This window comes from Enhydra lutris, unplaced genomic scaffold (genome assembly GCF_002288905.1).
Source record: "Enhydra lutris kenyoni isolate GAN:26980312 unplaced genomic scaffold, ASM228890v2 scaffoldscaffold1, whole genome shotgun sequence".
NCBI classification, from domain to species: domain Eukaryota; kingdom Metazoa; phylum Chordata; class Mammalia; order Carnivora; family Mustelidae; genus Enhydra; species Enhydra lutris.
In genome coordinates, this window is record NW_019154085.1 from 64,575,057 (window position 1) to 64,598,700 (window position 23,644).

Below are 23,644 nucleotides of genomic sequence, written 5' to 3' on the forward strand. Positions count from 1 at the left end.
CACCATGAAGTGGGATTTATTCCTGGACTACAAGAGTGGTTCAATATTTTCAAATCAATCAATGTTATACACCACATTAATAAAAAGATAAGAATCATATTATCCACTCAACAGATGCAGGAAAAACAGTTGACAAAGTATAGCATCCATTCTTGATACAAACCCTCAACAAAGTAGGGATAAAGGGAATATATCTCAACATCGTAAAGGCCATATACAAAAAACCCACAGCTAATATAATCTTCAGTGGGGATAAATTGAGAGCTTTCCCTCTACAGTCAGTAACAAGACAGAGATTTCTACTCTCACCATTGTTGTTTAGTACATTGTTATACAGTACTGGAAATTCTAGCCTCAGCAATGAGACAGCAAAAAGAAATAAAAGGCATCCAAATTGTCAAGGAAGAAGTCAAACATTCACTCTTGGTAGATGACATGACCTCTAGGTAGAAAACCTGAAAGGCTCCACCGAGAAATTGCTAGAACTGATACACAAATTCAGTTAAGTCACAGGATACAAAATCAATGTACAGAAATCTGTTACATTTTTATACATCAATAATGAAGCAGCAAAAAGAGAAATCAAAGAATTTATCCCATTTACAATTGCACCCAAAATCACAAGATACCAAGGAATAAACCTAACCAAAGAAGTAAAAGATCAATTTTTTGAAAACTATAGAAAACTTATGAAAGACATTGAAGAGACACAGAGAAGTGGAAAAACATCCCATGCTCATAGATTGAAAGAACAAGTATTGTTAAAATGTCTGTATTACCCAAAGCAATCTACACATTTAGTGCAGTCACTATCAAAATACCACCTGCAGTTTTCACAGAGCTAGAACAAACAATTCTAAAATTTGTATGGAACAATAAAAGATCCTGAATAACTAAAGCAATCATGAAAAAGAAAACCAGAGCTGGAGGCATTACAGTTCTGGACTTCAAGCTATATTACAAAGCTGTAGTGATCTAGACAGTATGATGCTGACACAAAAACAAGTATATAAATCCATAGAACAGATTAGAAAGCCCACTATATGGGTGATTATCTAGACGACTATATGGTCAATTGAAATTTTACAAAGCAGGAAAGAATTTCCAATGGGAAAAAGACAGTTTCTTCAACAAGTGGTGCTGGGAAAACTGGACAGCAACATGTAGAAGAATGCCACTGGACCACTTTCTTAAACCACACACAAAAATAAATTCAAAATGGATGAAAGACCTAATGGATGGATGAAAAGACAAAATGGATGAAAGACCTAAATGTGAGATAGGAATCCATCAAAATCCTACAGGCAAACAAAGGCAGCAACCTCTTTGACCTTGGCCATAGCAACTTCTTACTAGACATGTTGTCAGAGGCAAAAGAAACAAAAGCAAACATGAAGTACTGAAACTTCATCAAGATAAAAAACAAACAAACAAACAAACAAAAACTTATGCACAGTGAAGGAAACAATCAACAAAACTAAAAGGCATGGGTGCTTGGGTGGTTCAGCTGGTTAAGCATCTGCCTTTGGCTCAGGTCACAATCCTGGATCCAGAGATCAGAGCCCTGCATCAGGCTCCCTACCCAGCAGAAAGTCTGCTTCTCCTTCTGCTCCTTGTCCCACTCATGCTCTCTCTTTCACTCACTTTCTCTCTCTCAAATAAATAAAATCTTAAAAAAAAAAAACTAATCTAAAAGGCAGCCTACAGAATGGAAGAATATATTTGCGAATGACATATCTTATAAAGGATTTGTATCCAAAATCTATAAAGAACTTACAAAATTCAACACTCCAAAACCAAATAATCCAGTTAAGAAAATGGGCAGAAGACACAAAGAGATACTTTTCCAAGGAAGACAAGCACGGGGACAACAGACACATGAAAAGATGCCCAGGATTACATGTCATCAGTAAAGTACAATTCAAACCACAATGAGATACCAACTCACACCTGTCAGAATGGCTAAAATTAACAACAGGATATAACAGATGTTGGTGAGGATGTGGAGAAAGGGGAACCCTGTTACACTGTTGGTGGGAATGTCAACTGGTGTAGTCACTGTGGAAAAGAATAAGGGATTCCTCAAAAATTTAAAAATAGAACTACCTTATGATCTAGCAATTTCACTACTAGGTATTTACCCAAAGGATACAAAAATACTGACTCGAGGTGGCACATGCACCCTGATGTTTACAGCAGCATTATCAACAATAGCCAAATGATGGAAAGAGCTCAAATATATATATATACATATATATGCATATATATATATACATATATATATATATATACACACACACACACATACACACATATATATGTTACTCAGCCATAAAAAAGAATGAAATCTTGCCATTTGCCATGTCATGGATGGAGTTAGAGAGTATTATCCTAAGTGAAATAAGTCAGCCAGAGAAAGCTAAATAACATATGATTTCACTCATATGTGGAATTTAAGAAAAGAAACAGATGAACAACTCTTAACTATAGAGAAGAAACAGAGGGTTGTCGGAGGGGGGAGGTGGACAGGGAGATGGGTTAAATAGGTGATGGGTGTTAAAGAAGGCACTTGTGATGAGCCCTGGGTGTTGTGTGTAAGTGATTAATCACTAAATTCTACTCCTGAAGCTAATATTACACTATATGTCAACTAAGTAGAATTTAAATAAAAGCTTGAAATTAATTAACTACTAGATATATGAAAAGTCAAGGAAGAAATTTTTTTTTTTTTTTTTAAAAGAAGGAAGGGGCGCCTGGGTGGCTCAGTGGGTTAAAGCCTCTGCCTTCGGCTCAGGTCATGATCCCAGGGTCCTGGGATCCAGCCCCGCATCGGGCTCTCCGCTCAGCAGGGAGCCTGCTTCCCCTTCTCTCTCTCTGACTGCCTCTCTGCCTGCTTGTGATCTCTGTCTGTCAAAAAAATAAATAAAAATCTTTGATAAAAAAATAAAAAAAAAGGAAAGTCTCTGTGAAGGAAATGTCAAAATCTTGAGGACAGACATTAAAAAACAAAACTGGGTGGAAAGTTTAAGTATTTAAGAAGTATCAGTTCTTCCTGAATCCACTTTTAAATGTAAAGAGATCTTCATGAACATCTGGTAGACTTATGAAGATGTATAGAGTTATTTAAAATATATCTATATAAAATATATTTTAAAAATATCTAAAATTCATCCAGCAAAATAAATATCAAAATAGTTAAAAATTTTTAAAAACACAGTTAATGTAGATGAGCTTGTTAAAATGCATTCTGAAATTCTAATAAAAGAAGATTAAAAAGCCTTGACAACCAAATGCAATGTGTGATCCTGGATTGATTATGAGTAGAAAAAAATTTGTTTTATCTAGAATGATTCCTTAGTCTTTCTTTCTTTTTTGCTTTTGAAGCTTACAGGTCCTTTGTTTCGAAGGATATCTTTCAAATTTAGTTTGCCTGTGTTACTCATGATTAGAATAAAATCAAGCATTTTTTAATAGAAATACTAGAGAAGTCAAGTTTGCATCTTTTCCAGTGTATCAGGAAGCAACTTTTTCCTCTGTGGATGATAACATTGATCATTTAATTAAGGTGTCTTCCCAGGTCTCTCTACTCTAAAGTTACTTTTTTTTCCTGTCTAATTAACAAATATATTAAGGGGAGAGACTTTAAGACTAGGTAAATACTCTGTTTTTTGCCTACCACAACCACTGCTTTTGCCTAAATCAATTGTTATTACAGTGGTTGTCTAATGATTTTCTAACTGCATTATTCCTAGTACATTTATTAGTTGGCGTTTTACTTCAATAAACAACTTACTCTTTGTTCCTATTTATTTATTTGTGTGTGTTTATATATTTATATATATATGTATATATATTTATGTATACATATATAGGTATTCAACACTCAAATTATCTCAAGTTTTTTCAAGTGGAAACCCCTTCAGTCTGGATTCTGCATTCTTCCCATGTGTTTTAAGTATTCTCTGAGCTCTTCTTATATTCCCTCCCAACTTCAAAATCAGCTATTGTCAAGGACCCTTATTCCTTTTAGTAGAGAACAGTATTTAGAAACCAATAGCTATTAACTAGGTATGTTCATTGTTGCTCAGTAATTGTTGTTGCTCACAGTACAGTTTCAAAGTATAACATACCAACAGAAAACCAACCAAAGTTCTTATAATTGTATACATGCTTAAATAAAAGTACTCAGGGGAAAAGTCACAGTGAATTAAATGAGAAAAGAAATGTGCAAAATTTTACTTGTACAAATTTCTATGGCACAACACTTTAGAATTCCACAAATTCCATCGAATAAAATCACAGGATAGAGGATAGAAGGATAAATGGATGGATGCATGGATGGATGGATGGATGGATAGGACGGATGAACAGATATGTTTTATATGCCTTAGTTTGGAAACATTATTACTGATTCAATCCCAAGCACTAAACTTAAGATATTTTCCAGTTCTTCCCCTTTTATTCACTAGCATGAGGATCAAACTGATAAAACTTCTATCCTAATGTCCCTCTTTTGTTTTCTACTTTTCCAGTCCTGGTTTAGAACTGCCTCCCTTTATTACTAAAAATTGGATAAGTAAATTGTTTTTAAAACTTTAATGTTAAAATGCACCAGAGCTTCAGATGAAAAAACATTTTTTTATCCTTTACATTACAGTAAATGATCAAGCAATGATTTCAAATATAGTAGGCTCTAAATTCCAAGCCAATTAAAATATACCTATATGATAATTAGATATTTATTGTTTAAGATCAGGAAAAATAAAATTTCATGAATAGTTGAGATGGGTGGGGGGCCACCCTACATAGATGTCCTCATTCTAAAGACACTTCTACATTCATATCATTTAGAACTAATTTGGGAATTCTCAACATTGCAATTTTGTTGAAATCTTTTAACTTAGGGCTACTGAACTATAACTATAAAAGTGCTTCTTCCGTCACACCTTTTAATAAAACCCCAATTTCTTAACACTTGATGATATGTAGACAGTTGTAAGTTAGCACACATGTGCATACACATGCACACACATGAATATACACCAATGGGAAAATGACAGAAAAATCTCAATTTTTGGATGATAAATCATTTATTGCAATTACTGAAGATAGTGGGTTGTGCTATTTGCAGGAGATGGATTCCTGTCCCTGCTGTACATTTTGCTGGCTATGTAACCTGGGGGTAAATTACTTAACTCCTCTAAACTCCAGAGTCTTCATCCAAATGGTAAAATGATTCAATGTGTACGGCACCTAATACTGTCTCAAAATACCAAACTGAAATAGGACTGCCACATGAGACATTGCATGTGAAGAGCTGGCTTTGAACTTGACTCATTGTAGATGTTCAGTCATCTTCATTGTTACTATATACCAAGGATATTTCTATAAAAAAGAGATGGGGATTAATGAAAATTCAGCTTAAAGATAGCAAATCAATTTTTTTTTCTTCCTCTCCATGTGCTGTGTGTTTGCACAGAGTTTTAGAACAAGACAGTATTAGAATAATGCAATCCAGTTGCTGGATGCTTAACAACATATTCCCTTGGGTACTTTGGAGAATTTTTTTTTTCTTTGCTTTAATTCTGTTCTGTCCTACATATTTAAAACCTACCTTCTCCCATGGCTTTAACATACACCTGGATTTTTTTTTTTTTTTTTTTTTTTAAAGAGAGAGAGCGAGAGCACACAGGCAGAATGGCAGGCAGAGGCAGAGAGAGAGGCAGGCTTCCCGCCAAGCAAGGAGCCCGATGTGGGACTCGATCCCAGGACGCTGAGATCATGACCTGAGCCGAAGGCAGCTGCTCAACCAACTGAGCCACCCAGGCGTCCCAACACACACCTGGATTTTGATGATTCTCACAAGTACCACTCCAACTCAGAGATAACTTCGGTTTCCCATATTCCCTCACCATTGAACATCCTCTTAGCAGTTTTACTTTAATCTCTAGCACCTATTGTAATTTTCAATTATATATTTAAACATAATCCTAGTATTCCTAAATGCAAGAAGGTTATGATGTGCCTATGGAGAACATACATGGGTTGGGTAAGTTTCATTCTGGCATGTGTCATATTGCTGTACCAGAAATTCAGTGTTAATAAGATAACAAGGTATATTAAATAAGAGGTCTTTAAATAGAAACACACATAAAACAAGGTTATATGTTGCTCAATTCGCAAAAAATTGTGACCAAAGGCTCATAGTAACTGAACCCCTTATGTCCTCTAAGAGCAATTGTTCAGTATTTGCTAATTCAATGTTTCCAGCAATGTTACAAACCTCAGCTACTATGGATATGATGAATTGACTATATCTGTTTAAAAGATTACACTGACAGCAGTATGGAATATGGAGAATGGACAAGAGTGGAAGTAGGAAGCCCTATTAAGGAATATTTCAGTAGCTAATGTGGAAGATGAAGGTGAGATATACTGGGATTATGGTGGATATGGATATAGGGAGATAAATTTGAGAGACTGAGGTTGATTTGAGGTAAAGTTCCAGGGTAAGTTTGTATTTTTTGTTTTGTTTTGTTTTAAGTTTGTCAGTTTTTCTTCTTTAGGTGCCCAGAATACTCACGATTCTATCAGCTCTTTCTCTCAAGGAAGTTCTCATTATTTAATAATAGCTATTATGTTATAAGCTAATTGGATTCATGCCTGTTATTTAACTAAATATTAAATTTTGCATTTAAATATGATTCATTTAAAAATCCTTCAAAGAATGTTACCAGTAATGACCATTTCATAAGACTATGTTTGATATCATTTTTTAATTAGCATGGGCTTAATTTATTCTTTTGACATATTTAATAACTACCAAATCATTCTCTATAAAGGAATGTCATCTTCTTCAACTTGTAGTATTGGTAGTAACCAGCCTATAAAAGCAATTTTTTTTTACCTTATCATCATCTAGAGAGCCTCAGAAAGGTACCCATCTCCCTTCACCATAGTTGAAGGTGGTTTTCTTTCCACAGTGGAAGGTTTGTCATATTAGGCAAAATAGTGAATGCTAATTACAATTGTGACATTTATGCAGTGTCCATCTTTTATATATTTATGAGTTATCAAACAATTTATTTTTAAATTTAATTTACTTGATTAGAGGGGTTTCTGAAAAAAAAACTGAACCTAAATCACTGAATGCCAGCAGTGACTCTTATGTAACAGAAAGTTTTCACTGGAGGTAGGGAAGGAATCTACTAACTCATAACACTTTAGGGATGATAAAACATGCGTATAAGTAACTATAACACACAGCAGTGTTTCAGTCATGATATCGAATACTACCTGAACACCAATGAAGTAAACAGGTATATTGTACTATGGTATTGAGAAGTATTTATGGAGAAGGATCATTTGAGCTCAGTTCTGAAATATGCATGTAATTTAGATAGGTCAAGATGCAGTGGGGCAACAATATTCCAAACAAAGAAACTTGTCTAAGCAAACTCATAGTACCTGCAATGGCTAGAGTGTTTTCCAGGGAGAGTGAGGCCCACCAATAAAATGTTAAAATGGATAGAGTAATGGGAGACAGAGTTAACAGGTAGGCTGAGGATAGATGTATATATGTTCATCACCAAGTTCTTTCCCTTAGGTCATTTAGGAAAGCTGACCGATGAAATTCTAATCTTCAGCCCCTGACTGTTCCTACCTTCCTGCTCACATTTATATTGGAATTCCTCAAAAGCAAGATCTGGCCTTCAACTTTCTTTAATATGCTTCCTTATAGCTTTCCCAAGAAACTTAGTACAGTACAGAACCAGAAAGGAATTATGACTAAACATTCATAGTCATTGTAATTAAAATGAAACTCAAAAATATTCTCCTATGTGCCAGCACTGTGCTAAACAGCTTTTGTATTATTCAGTGTTCAAAACAACCTTGTGACATAGATGTGATCTTCCTTTTATTTGTGAGAAGATTGAGTTTGAGTACCTTGCTCAAGTTTAAAGAGCTATTAAGTAAGAGTCGGAATTGGGCTCCAGGTCCATCTAACACTAAAATTTAAATTTATATTCACTAAAGCCATACGTTTATTTACTTCCAATCTCTTTTCAATCATGGCTTTAATTAGGCGAAATTAGCTCTGTTGTTTGTCATGTTGGAGGAATTTTTTCTCTTTTAGTTAGGGCTTTAAAGGTATTTTTCTGTTTCTTTAGTTTATTCATTCTTCCTGCAAAGTCCTGTTTGGTTTCGTCTGCCGTTTGCATTAAACCTTATGAAGAATGTTCATGAGGAACATCTAGTATTTATTAGTAGGAAATAACCTATAATTACCTATTTCATTAAAAAAAATACTGAATAGCTGTCTACAGATTGGTCAACCCCAACTGATCAACCAGCTAGTGATTTTCTATCAACTTAAAAGTATTTACTGTTCCCTTGGACCAAATTTCATTCCATAAGGAATAGAGGGCCAATCCTAATTGAAGAATAAATCTCAGGCATGCATCATGAGGAATATAGATTTTATTTTATTTTCTACAAATAACTTGTCATGGAGGTGCCTTGCACTTCGGAAAAATTTTGGAGTACTGCACGTTAAAGTGCGAGTAAAAAAGAAAAGCATGAAACCTTCCATCTTTTTTCTTTCAAACAATTCAAAAACCAAGTCGTGTACTTTGTTTTTTAAATATAGACCAGTCTGCAACTTTAAAGGCCACAAATGCCATAGAAAGAAAAATGGATGGCTAACCTTTGAGGCAGTGCCCACCTGGCAACAATCATTCTGACCTTCACCAGTTTATTCCTTTTGTAACAGCTTTGTTATTCCTTTATTTGAAGTGGTTTTAAATATTATACAATAGGCTAAAACTTTTTTTTAAGCAAACATTAGTATTTAACGGAATATTACAAAGCAAATATCTGTCATATAACATGATTATTTGATCAGTAAAATAAAAACCCAAAAAGCCTAAATAGTAGAAGAAATGGGTTATTAAACATTAACCAAACCAACCCACATACTGCTTTGTATTTTCACATTCAGAAGGAAAAATCCACTAACACCCGTCTATTTTCTATGTCAAAGGAAAGTTTTAAAGGAGTGTCATAATTAACTGTATAACATGATTCATTCCAAACTATAGTTTCTCTGCTCTTTGCTTATAATTAATTTTCTTCTTTTTAATCTTTGGAAACTGGTTTGTTTACTTCCCCCTATTTAATTTCTCTGTCTTATGTAATGGCTGTCTATTGACTTCAAAATTATCTCCGGGTGTGACAAATTAAGGGGAGGCTGTAGAAATCAATGAATATAGAGATATTTGTAATGTTAGCTTTCTGCTTGAAGCCAGGTCATATAAATTGGAAACCACCCAGATGACTGAAAAATCAACATCTAGGCTCTCCTTTATACTTTTTTTTTTTTTTAACTGTAGAAATTTCAAAATCCAAGCCATGGCAGTGGTTGCTGAAAACTCCAAAAACAATCACTTTGAAGGGAACAATTTTCAGCTCAACCGAAACTACAGCAATGGGGTTAGGAAAAAGAAAAAAGAAGGTAATTTGAAAAGAAACATAAAGCTGGTCATGAGTAGAATAAGAAATATTTTAGTAAATACCATTTTTCGTGTGACAGTGGCCCCTACCCAGCCATAGCAAGATTTTTTTTTTATTATAAATTCATACTGATAGCTCTAATTCTAATCCAAACCCACATGGATCTTTTCTGCCTTCCCTCATGAAGTGTTTAAATCTTCTTTAGCTTACAATAAGAACATTTGCATTCAAAAGTATCAATATATTAACTCACTTGTTCCATCCCGCAACATACCACCAGGACAAACCGGGTAACTGAAAGTCAGTATTCCTTTATAGTTCTCTGTCAAGAAGTTTGGTGTGAATATTATATTTGGAAGCTGAAAATGTTGCCAAACAGGCAGACTTTGTGAGAAATCGATCTGGAGAAAGCAGATCTTTTTAGTTCCTGATTCATTCTCCTATCCAGATACTGAAAAACAGAGAAATAGTGGGAAAAAAACTGTATTTTTTTCCTCGTTGGTGATTTTGGTTTACCTTCCATCTTTCTATTAATATCCCTTTAATGAAGAAAGTTAGAATACTTGAAAAAAAGTACTATGAATATTTATTCCTGTGTCTCTTTCAATAGAACATTCTGTGAGATGCTAATAGACAAATTATTCCGCAGACAGATACATTTGGTATAAATTCAATTAAACATACTTAGAGTCACTGCAGAGATTCTTGGGCTTCTTAGTATGTTAATATATTAAGAAGGGAGGAATAGAAAGGATTGCGTATGTTATATAACATCCCCTGGACTTATTTGATTTCAGAACCCTTTCTTCATACAATTTTTTTCAAAACATAAAGCAATTATTGCAATGTATGTTTTCACATTCATACAGCTACTTGATTAATATCTCTCCTCCACTAGATGCGTGCTTCAGGGAGGCAAAGACTGTATCTATTTTTTTCTCATCATTTTATCTTCGGTGCCCAGCATAGTACAGAGCACATGTATTTTTAATAACTTCATGATAGAACTTTGCAATACCCACTACCTCCATATCCCTGTTCTCTGCTTTTTCTGTTCCTCTATCAAACTTATGACCATCTGACATAGCGTATATTTTATCTATGTGATTGTTTATTTTTGTCTTCTCTAATTGAAAATCTCTGCCAACAAGAGCAGAGAGTTTTGACTGCAGTTTCATTCTTCCAACTAGCATTAAAGCAAAGCCTAGAATGTAGTATGTCCTCAGTAAATATTTGTTTAATTAATAGGACATCCTCAAGTTTCATCCATTTGGCAAGAAAAAGAACCTTAAATATTAGTAACGTTCTGTGAATTCCTTTTTTAGCATTAAACAATAGCCCTCTCATCGACCAGAAAATAGTAAAATCTCAGGCCAGAAATAACATAAGATGCTGTTGGTCTAGTAATGGTTTGGAGTCAGTAATGTTCAGGCCTCAATAATGCAAGTCTATCTATCTGTGATGTGTGTATATATTTGTGTGTGTGTGTGTTTGTGTGTGTGTGTGCACACGTGCGTGTGTTTGTCAGGTTTTTTAATGTATACTTTACATATAATAGTGTTCCCTTTTTAATATATAGTTGTATGAATTTTGACAAGATATAGAATATTTTCATCACCCCAAAAAGTTTTGTCATATTCTTTTATCATTAATCTCCTCCTCTCCTCCATTGCATTGCCCAAACAACCACTAACTAATTTCTTTCCCTATCACTTTACCTTTTTCCAGAGGATCATTAAGATGGAATTTCAGATAGGATGTGGCCTTTTGAGTCTGGCTTCTTTCTTCTTGCATAATGCCCCTGAGTCTCCTCCATGTTGCTGCCTGTACCAGCAGTTTAGCCTTTCTAGTGTTGAGTGAAGGTACCACAATGTGTTTATCCCTTCACTAGTTAACGACATGTGAGTCGTTTCCAGTTTGGGGCAATTATGAGTAAAGCTACTATAAACGTTCATGTATGGGTTTTGTGTGGCTGTGTCTTCATTTCTCTTGGGTAAATACCCAGAAGTGGAATAGCAGGGCCTTATGATAAGTGTATGCTTACCTTAAACTACAAACTGTTTTCTGATGTGGCTCCATTTTGTATTCCCACCACTAACCAGGCATGAAAATCCTAGTTGCTCTGCATACTTGCCAGAAGTTGGTAAGGTCAAAATTTTTAACTGAGACATTCTAACAGGTGTGGGGTGGTATCTTGTGAAGTTCCTCTGACTGATAATTTTGAATAACTTTTCACATGCTTATTTTCCATTTGCATCTACACTGAGGTGAAGTTTCTGTTTAATTTGTTTGCTCCTCCCTCTTTTTAAAAATTAGGACGGCTGTTTTCTTATTACTGAGATTTGATAGTTCTGTATGTATTCTGGTGAGCAGGCTCTTTTGATATAGGTGTTTTACAAATATTTTCTCCCAATTTTGCAGCTTGACTTTTTATTTTCTTAACCGTATGCACTGTGCTTTTTGTCCCAAATTATTTTTCTAACATGATACTCTGTTGCGAATTGGAGAGAATAAAACAAAACTCTTTCAGTGAAGGTGGCCCTTGGTATGTCAATACACATATTGATTGATTCCACCTTAACTTCATTTAAGTCTATGAGAGTAAACTTTTGGGGGACAGACTTGAGATAATTGTTTCCTTATATGGAAATTTAGCTTGCTGTAATATTCAATCAAAAACTCCAGATATATTCCTAATCCCTACCCTGAACACAGGTGGATATGTGGTCAACCTTTGAAGGTGAATATACCAGACCTCCAGGTTTCATATGGATCCACAGCAGTCAGCAGCGTTTACCTAGAATGGAAAAAATAAGACATACTCGGTAGTAGACTTAATAACCCTCATTTTTAGGTCCATTGAATGAGTATACATAGTGATGAGAAATCACTCGAAATCCTCTTGTTACTTCTATTCCTGAATTAGGTAAATGTAGCAAAAAAGTGGAGGAAGGAAAGACAGCCAGGATCAAATTATTTAAGCTTTGTGGGACTTCGGTAGCAAATTTCCATGTTTCCATCTTCAGTGTATTTATTATAAGCAGTAAGAGCCTATATTTTACTTATTACATATTTTAATTACTACAAATGTGTTCAGAGTGAGATGCTGATCTTATGCGAGGGATTTTATAGGTTTCAGATTCCTTAGTGTGGGAAATGTTATTTGTTCCTAGAAAATTACTGAGTGCTGAGTGGTGTAGAAGAAAATGCATGGGCAAGGAGACAAGAAGCTAGCAGTCTGGGCCGACCTCGCTAACAACAGCTGTTAGTGTTTGGAGCCCACCACGAATTAGACATAAGAGAAGTAGCTATAACCTCTAATTTACGTTATATATCCAAAAGAGGATGGATTGGAGCAGAGATAGTTCATAGTTCCTTTAAAAGGCAGAATAAACTTACAGACATAGCTTTCCAGTAACCCTTTCGAATGTGAACATATCTAATCAATCAGAAGAGAGAACTGGTCATCTTGTAACATCTAGGAGATAGGTAATTTTGGACAGTGAAGCTTCAGTGTAAAGGTCCCATTGACAAGGCTAGCACTGTTCTGAAGATGAGTAAACCCAATGTATTTGACCTGAAGTTATTAAACCTAAGAATCATTTAAATAGCCTTCCTTCTTTTAATTTTGAGATCTGCCTACAGGCAGATAATTTACTTGTCACATAGATGAGTGTTTCAATACACACAACTGTTTTATTTCTCATTATGAATTAATACATTTACACTCTGGTCTCATACATGAATTAGGTTAATGTGACCTCACCCTAAAAGACAGCTCTTCTTTGGACTCATTCCCCTCCGTCATCGTGATCTTTTGGCCCTAACTATATGCCCTCTATCCCATTATTTTCCTAACATTTTTCTTTAAATTTACTTAAATTAACACGCCTTTGTTTTTAACTGCGTCTTAGGCTAAAAAATATTTGAGGCTAGTGTACTAGTTACAGTATTTCCCTAAAATGCATAAAAATAAATAACTGCAAATATAAAAATTACTTACGAACGGGCCTAAAATTACTTTACCTATCACACTTTGTAGACACTGCTCTGTACCTTGGCAGATTTACAAATGTAATGCCACCCCATGAGAATCCAGCTCACCTTCCTCAGTGACACCAGCCCATTAAAAACTTTTAACATTTGAAAATTATGTGTTAAATAATTACATGACTAGGCATATCACACAACTGGTCTCTCTGATGCTCTTTTCTTCTATGTAAAATTAAGTCTTTTCAACTCTAAATGGTATAGGTCTAGACAAAACTCTGTGAGACACATAAAGAACAGGGAAGAAAACACAAATGATATGTGACCTTAGAGAATTGAATTAATCTCTCTAACTTCCATTTCCTCATCAGTCAAATAGATGTACTAGTATTATTAATGTCTTAGGGTTGTTTTAAGGATTAAATGAGATTAAATGCACAAAATGCACTTATTGCAGTTCACGAAATGTCAGCATATTGATTAGCTAATGAAGAGAATGAGTGAGTAGGGGAACAAGTAACACTCTAAAGAAACAACCAAATAATTTTGATCAGTCTAACTTTGTTTAACGTGGAGTGGAGCATCGTTTTAGATTATAAGAGATTTAAAAGATTTGACATCCACGTTCAAAGTGTGATCCTTAATTTAATACAAGTTCTTCCAAAAATCTAGCAGTGACACTTGGGAAATAATCAGAGATACTTTAGTAGTCACTGGATATTGGATTATATTTGATAATTATTGCTGATTTTATTAGGTACAACAATAGCCATACAGGATAATGTTCTTGGTTTTAAGCAATAAGTCCTGAAGTAGTTGGGAATGAAGTGTTACAATATCTGCAGTTTACTTTGAAATGATTCAGCAAAGAAATAGAGAGAGAGATGATTGAAAGATGAAATAAGCAAATTGGGCAAAATGTTAGCAATTTTAATTGATGGGGCTGTATCTGTGCTTATTGTACCAAACTGTACACTCCTCTGTATAAAATGATTGAAAATTCCCATAATAAAAACTTTTAAAAAGTGATCTAAATAAGGAAAGGGTTACAAGGTATACTATGGAACAAATAAAGCCAAATGCTAAAGAGTATACAGAATAATCCCATTCTATATATCTTTCTTATTTCTTCCTCCCTTCCGTCCTTCCTTCCTTCTTTCCATTTTTTTCTTATTCTGGAAAAATAGATAAAAAACTGTACCTCATAACCTATTTTACTGAAGAGAACTAGAATTGGAAAAAAAAGAAAGGAGATTTTACTTTTCATTTTTTTAAATTGTTTGAATATTTACCACATTCATATATTGATTTAACTTCATTTCTTAATATTTAAATAAAGTCATAGAATTTTTAAGTAATTCTTAAATAAATTTTTTTATTTAAATAAAATTAAATAATTACTTAATAATTAAATAAAAATAATTACTTAAAATTTTTTAAATAAAATTTTTAAGTAATTATTATTATCTATTTAACCAAAATCATTAGTGTTTCTCTGAATTAGAATCATCCCTCAAGTATGTCTGTGTTCCGTATTCTGAAACCAATGTGGCTGTGCAGCGTACCAGCTGGAGTTAGTGATTTGGCCATAAAGAAAATGAAGGTTTGATCAGGATGCAAAGATCTGAAGAAGAAAATCTGTTAGCCTTACAAACTTGTCATTGATCTGAATAGAAGAAATATCCAAATACTTGCTCTTTATTGTCTCTAAATTGCCTTTAAAAATACAGATTGACCCAACAATCGCAGTACTGGGTATTTACCCTAAAGATACAAATGTAGTGATCTGAAGGGGCATGTGCACCTGAATGTTTCTAGCAGCAATGTCCATAATAGCCAAACTATGGAAAGAACCTAGATGTCCATCAACAGATGAATGGATAAAGAAGATGTGGTATATTTATACAATGGAATACTATGCAGCCATCAAAAGAAATGGAATCTTGCCATTTACAATGGCATGGATGGAACTAGAGGGTATTGTGCTGAGCAAAGTAAGTCAATCATACAAAGACAATTATATGATCTCCCTGATATGAGGAAGTTGAGAGGCAAAGTGGGAGGTTTCAGGGGTAGGGAAGGAAAAAATGAAACAAGATGGGATCGGGAGGGAGACAAACCGTAAGAGACTCTTAATCTCACAAAACAAACTGAGGGTTGCTGGAGGGGAGGGGAGTATGGAGAGGGTGGTTGAGTTATGGACATTGGGGAGGGTATGTGCTATGGTGAGTGCTGTAAGCCTGATGATTCACAGACCTGTACCCCTGGGGCAAATAATACATTATATGTTAATTTAAAAAAAGAATAAATATATGGTAAATACAATAATCTCAAAAAAAAAACTAAAAAAAACTCTTCATAAAAAAATGTACACATTGTTTGGATGGTCATTTTCACTGTTAACATGTGAAATTTTAAAATTACTCTTGGGATATATTCTCTTGGCTGTTTAAGTTGAAGATCACTTTGTTTAGAGAATGCAGAGCTTACACAGATTCTTAAGCCTTTGTGTCCCTTTCCCTTACCTACCTCTCCTTTTCTGAAATGAAAGAAGACTAAGCTATGAAGTAGCAGGCAGACCAAGAGCAGCTTTGTCAGCAGCTGAGAAGATTAAGACTCTCCAGGCAATAGTAACTCTCCATCCCCACTGGTTCTTCTGTCGGCTCTGAGTGTGATGGGGCAAGAGCAGGCCCCTCTGGAGCCGTAGATTGGAGAGGCTTAGTCCAGCCCACTTGGAATGTGGAGAGGACCCTCTTCATATGAAACTCAAGACATTCTCTGTGGCAAGGGGGTATTCAACACTATGCCATTCTGACTGTTCTCACCCACCCCGATCAGTTAGTGCTCGGGCTATTCCAGCTTGTTCTGTATTTGCCACTGCCCCTCCCTACAGGAATCACATGGGAAACATAACCAGACACACACTCACATACTGAATAAAGAAGGATTTCTGTTGTTTCTCTTTTCGCTAGTTTGTGGTACGCGCAGTGATTAAGTGGCAGAGACAGGCCTAAAATTTTCAGGAAACTGAAACATTATAGGAATTCTTCTGACACCAGCATCCTGATGGCTGCAGCCACTACCACCACCACACTGAGGCACAAAGCAGTCAAATGCCTCCCCCTGTAATTTGTTTCTGGGTCACATGCCTACTCTATACGTCTCTCTCTACAATCTCTGCCCATGGTCATTGGGCCAATAATCACAGCAAGAATATCCAAGGAGAAGTCGGAATCATGCAAACTACTTCCTTTATCAACCCGTGACGAGTATTTATCATGCACTGGACACTATGAAATATTTCTCTGGATATAGGAATAGAGCAGTGGTTAGTATCTGTAAATTCCAGACCTGTAGATATGCTGCCAAAGTGGGTACATAGATAGAGCTTGGGGTTTTATTTAATCGATTGCAAAGTTAAGTTTGGGGATCTATAATTTCATAAATATTTCAGCACAATGTAAATATAATATGTTTTGTGCTACTGCAATAGAGACATTTTCATATATTCACTGCACAAAGAAAACAGCATCGACATGGCAGTCATATTTCATAAATGAAAACACACTTTAATGAAATGACATTTTATGAACTTAAAGCAAACTGATTTTTAAGTGATCTTATTTACAGCAAGCTGCCATGCTCTTTGGCTTTCCATAGTCAGCAGCTGTCTTGTTTCATGTTTCACTGTACCAAGCAACGAGATTTGTGTTTGAAGCCTCGTAAGTCAAGGAGACAAGAAAAAAAAAAAGCAGGAGACACATACTCGTATGGCTTAAAGGCATGGTTTGGTTGTTACAGGTTAGTGTAGATAATTTACCCATCTTCCAAAATAATGGTGATATAAGATCCTAAGCACTTGCTTTTTTGATCTATAATTTGAAATTATTACTGGATCCATTAAGTTTTATGATTTTATTTTATATTTTTGTCCCTCCATTAAAAAGAATGGTTGGGCTAATGTCCATAGCAAATTTAAAAATTAAATTAGAATCTTATTTATAGTTCCCAAGTCTGTTTTGAATATCATTCATTTTTTTAAAAGATTTTATTTATTTATGAGAGAGAAAGAGAGCATGCACAAGTTGGGGGGAGGGGCAAAGGGAGAGGAAAAGTCAGCCTCCCCACTGAGCAGGGGGCCAGATGTGGGGCTCAATGTGGGGCTCGATCTCAGGACCTGAGATCATGACCTGGGCCAAAGGCAGATACTTAGCCAACTGAGCCATGGGCACCCCTTGAATATCATTCTTTTAATTATAAAAGAGTCAGTTAATAAAGTAAAGGAATCCAATCTAGGATTCTACTTGCAAACCTCTTATTGATTAGCTATAGAAACTTAAGCAAGTTACTTTTTGGTCTTTTTTTAATTCCATTGGCCTGCCTGAGGTGAGAGCAAGGAGGTATGCTTGGTTAATATTTTTACAAGCTTAAATTTCTAATTAAGACATAAGTCTTACATGTGCTTAAAATGATTAGATGCAAGAAGTATCCATAGGAACCCAAATAAAAAGTCTGTATGTATTCTGTCTTCCAGGACAGAATGTTATCTCTGGAAGAGATAATATATAAAGTTACATATTGTGAACCTTGATGGGCCATTGTATGTAATATTAGACCTAAGAAATGTCATGTTGCAAAGTTCCTTATTTTCACAATATCTTACTAAGTATCTAATACTTCGTATCTATGACACAAGAATTGATCTATATTATAATAAGTTTTCATTTTTAATTGAAACTTTAGAGGCTTACTGAACTAATTTATTTTTCAATAGCAAGTAAGAAACCTATAAAAATTATTCGGTCAAAACAGAAACATATTAAAGAAAGCTTATTCTTTTGGGTAACTTCTTTTTTTTTTTTTTAAGATTTTATTTATTTATTTGACAGACAGAGATCACAAGTAGGCAGAGAGGCAGGCAGAGAGAGAGAGAGAGAGAGAGAGAGGAGGAAGCAGGCTCCCTGCAGAGCAGAGAGCCCGATGTGGGGCTCTATCCCAGGACCCTGGGATCATGACCTGAGCCGAAGGCAGAGGCTTTAACCCAGTGAGCCACCCAGGCGCCCCACTTTTGGGTAACTTCTTCAAGCATTGTTTATTCATAAAAAATTGTAAGTAAATTGACATTCCATGTTTACTTGCTCACCTACTATTATTAGCTCAATTCGATCTGGGAAATATATATTAAACAATTACTGTAGATTTAGATAGACAGAGGAATAGATAGCATTGTGGTTAATCAGCTTCTTGCTAACTTATTCTCATGTACTAATACACCTTAGAAGTCCAGTACTGCTTTTTTAAAAAAAAATTTTATTTTACATAATCTTTCTTTGGTCTATCTGTGTATAAAATGATATATCATTCTATGGATTCATACAACAGAGCACTCCGCTGCCTTGTTGATTCAGAGAAGTAATTTAGTTGACAACCAAATCAGTGAAGAATTAGCTGATCCCTACATGTAACACTTAAGTTCCTCACTCTCTCCATGTCAAACCCCCAAGACCTCATTAGGAGAAATCGTGTGACGTGTGAAAGAGAATGAAAGAAAACTTCTTGTGAGGTTACCTAGGAGACAGTGTAATATGATTTGCTAAGAAAATCATTTAAGACTAAATGATGGATTAGAATATTATTTGTCAGCATTGGACAGGCAATAGTTTTGTATAATATAATGTTCCACATATCTCTGTAGATGCATTCTTTTGATCTAAGCAGTATGCTATGAGATGTGCCAAGAGGTTATAAAATATTTACCTGACTGTAGAAGATATTTTCTCCCTTAGATAAAGTTGACCTTATACCCTCCACTTCTGTGAATGCTGCCTCCGCTTTCACCAAAACTGGACAAGAGATACACCATACTGGGATCCTCAGAGTCATCCCTGTGCATCTAGATTTTCCTTGGATCACACAGTGTTGGGGGCAGATCTGCTTTAAATACTAATTATGGCAGATTGCCAACACTTTTCTACTTTCATTGAAGGCCTTGAAATATATATATTTTTCTCCTGTGGCTTTTATTTTTAAACTATCAGCTGTCCTGCTATACAAAATTCTGATACACTATGTCAAAAAGGTCTTTAATTCACTTGTTTTACTATAAGTTTGATTGATTTTCCCCCAGAATCAACTCTCTTCATTAGCTGGATTGACATTGAGACTTTTGGTCTCAAAAGTCATAAATTAGTGCCCTTTGGACCAGTTGCATCCCACAGGTGTCTCCCCCCTCCCCCACTTAAGAGTATTATAAAAAAATTGAATTAGATGCCTGCATTACAAAATGGAGATTTCATATAAAAATTCCAGATTTCTGTCTTCTCTCTAATGTGTCCTAATCTTCTTATTCCAAAATTTACAACTGACTTGGTTTTCTCATTTCCATTGCAATGTGGTCTCCATAGGCTTTGAGCTTTGGACCTCTGATCTAGACAGACCTATTATCCCATAAATGAACATTTTGGATAAATTATTAACCTAATATTTCATGAAATTTTATATAATGAGCTCAGCAATAGTCTGAACTTCTTTGGTAATATTATACCTGACCTTTCTATCTATTCGAATTCTACCTATCTATCAAGCCATTTCAAAATGAATTTCCCCCATTAACTTCTTCCTTATCCTAACCCAAATCAACACTAATTGAACACTTCACAAATAAGAGAGATTGGAATAAGGGCTGAAATATAGAGGTAAAAAATACAAGATATGCCCTCAAAGAGTGCTCATAGTTCAGCAGAAAAGACAGTTATCCGAAGGAATAATTGCAATAAAATATCATCAGCACTATTTTAATAATAGCCATCAACTACGGAATATTCTAAGTGGTAGGCAAGCTGCCTGCGTGCATGTGTGTACGTATCCACTGTCTCTCCTTTGCCACTGCCATTTGCTCTTCAACCCACTCCAGTCAGTCCAGAGTCTACACTACTCTACTGAAACAACCGTTTAAGACTATCAGCTGACTCCCATCTACTTAAATCAATCCCTAAGCAGCTTATATGGCCAGGTCATTAATATGCTATTTCACAGTCTCCTCATCTGTAAAATTATGATACTATCAGTACCCACCTCTTATGATTGTATGAGATCATTCAAGTGGGGATGGATTGTATGGGATATTGCAAGGCTTGTATGGGTAAATCCAGGCGAACTCTTAAAATAATGTTTGGCAGATAATAAAAGTACAAACACATTAGCTTTTATTATGATGATGATTACTGTTAAATTACGACTCTCCTACAATTGCTAGTCATTTTTGCAGCGGTATTTGACACAAATGGGCTCTCCCTTCTTTTTGAAATACTTTTTTCCCTTGGTTTGCCTTTCCTCAGGTCACACTCTCCTGGTTTCCCTGTAATGTGATTGGCCTTGGTTTTCTTTGCTGGTTCCTTGTCCTTGTGAGACTTGCAAATATTGGAGTGTTCCAGAGCTTGGTTTGGGCCTCCTTCTCTTTTCTATGTATGCTTCTCCATTGTAATCATATCTAATCCATGGCATTAGAGGCCATCTATGCTCTCATGACTATAACATATCACCATCCCTGACTTTGTCCCTAAATCCTAGGCTTACATAATCCAAGTGTCTTCTCAACATATCTAACAGGCATCTCCAACTTGAACTCTTGATTCCCTTCACACATCTGTTTTCCCATTTCGACTCTTTCTCCAGAGTGTCCATTCTCCATAAAGCAGCAAAATGATTTATTTTTTTTAAGTTCAGATCATTCAGTGCATCACTGTTGGTTGACTGATTGCTGTGAGCACCGTCTAGTTTGCTGACATCCCTGCTGGCGTGTGACAGCTACTTACTCACTGCAGACTCGGGGACACAGAATTCAGCAGCAATCACTGCTTCCAGCTACTGCCTGGATTTATCACTTGCTGCCAGAATTCCAGAATAAGAAAAGAGTGATAATCACCAAAGATGATTCACCATCAGAGGCTCTAGGGATTTTATTTTGCCCTGAGTATTAGTGAATCTAAGGCTATATCTTATTTTGTATTCATGTACCATAAAAACAGCTGGTGTAAAGAGTGAGAAATTCAGAAGACAAATCGTTTGTTAGATTGTGTTTATTAGACTAAGTAGTTGACTTAGTATTATTTTCTGATTGCCTTGTTAGATTAGTGTGGTGTAAATGTAGCCCATCAAAAGCTAAACCTTCTTTAGGTGACTCTCAAACTTGTCCTTCCTGACACCTTCTTTCCAGTCTCCGCTGTCCTTGACACCTGATCTGAAATGGCACTCACCACGTTGTGCTTGTTCTCCCTGTTTTATTCGTCTTCTTATTTATTGTATATTGATTTGTTGAGCTGTTTGTCACTGCAGTTGTGGTGGTGGTGGTTGTTATCTGTCATTTTCCTCAAGAATAGAAGCTCCACTGGAAGAGGGGCTTCATATTTTGTACTCCCATGATACATTAGGCATGCAATAAATAGATACACAAACACATAAATGAATGAATGCTATTAATGTGTAAAGTGAATAACCAAATGAGTGATGTCAAAGAGCTCATCCTGCATTGTTTCTCCACATAAGACTCTAGGGCTGTAATTATGTGTCAGGATATAAGGAACCTTCCATTATAGACTTGGTTGGAGCTACAATTTACTTACAGTATATTTTAAACATGTCTTATAAAACATGGAATGGGTTAAGTTATATGAAAGTAATTCCTTAGCTAATAATCTTTGTGTATATAGCATTTCTAAAATTTTCAGTTACAAAGAAAACATAAAACAAATGTACATTAAACCTGTCTTTGAGATGTAAGGGGAAATGATTTATCTACATTAAGCATAAGAAATACTTATCCTCTACTCTTTCTTGGTGACACAAATATTATTCGTATATTATTTCTTTATTTTGGCTGCTATTAATTGCATTTATAAGTGGTTGGTATGTAATACAATTGGGACTGGATCAAAATCCATGATATCCATGGTTTATAACATTGCCCGTCTGTTGGCATTGCTGGTCCGGGAGGTGCACTGGCGTGACTTGCAATGTCATGTCCCCTTCTCTTGTAAAATATTAGAGGCAAGAAAAGAAAAAGTGTGAAATTAAAGTTGCCTATGGAGAAATGGAGTGATCATACTGAAACCTGAATTTGGAATGCTGACCTAGGCAAGTGTCGACAGAAAAAGAGAAAGAAAGAAAAAAGCAACAATGCCAAATTACTCCTGTTTTATGCAAACATGCCATTCTTCATAGTTATTTTGCTACGTGAAAGAGATCCCCACACATACCTAACTCTTCCAAACATAACACATTCTCCCTTTCATTAGGTTCATATGATTGAACTTTATCTGTTTACAAGTATATAAGGTGTGGGTAACTGGCAACATATTTACATAGTTCTGAGAACCTCAGGTACCATGTGTAGACTAGTCTGTATTATCATAGAAGTTATCTATGGTTCTATATATAGTATCATGTCATCTGCAGATAGCAAAACTTTTACTTCTCCCTTACCAATCTGGATGCCTTTTATTTTTTTGTCTTGTCTGATTGCTGTGGCTAGGACTTCCAGAACTATGTTGAATAAAAGTGATGAGAGTGGGTGTAAAAAAAAAAAGTTACCTATGGTTGCAGTTCTTGGTGCAAAGTGAACTAGAAGACTGAAGCAGTTGTTTTGAATTGTCTTGTCATTACCTTCATGTCTCTTTCATGTATACACACTGCCAATGACTGTAAATTGAGTGGGATTATCTGTGTGGGGAAAACAGAGGAAAGGAGTAAAATACAACCTAAAACTGAAGTGTAAAATAAAATAAAAGAGCACAATCTAACCACTAGAGTCCAAGGTTCACAGTTCTAAAAGTGGTCTTTAGAACTGTTAGCAATAATTAGTTTTTATTGTTTTGTTGGTTTTTTTGTGTTTTTTTTTAAAGATTTTATTTATTTATTTGTCAGAGAGAGCGAGAGCAAGCACATGCAGACAGAGTGGCAGGCAAAGACAGAGAGAGAAGCAGGCTTCCTGCTGAGCAAGGAGCCCAATGTGGGACTCCATACCAGGACGCTGGGATCATGACCTGAGCTGAAGGCAGCCACTCAACCAACTGAGCCACCCAGGCGTCCCTGTTGTTGTTTTTTTTTTTAAGTTTCAAAGTTTTTTCAGAATTTTGTGTTTGTT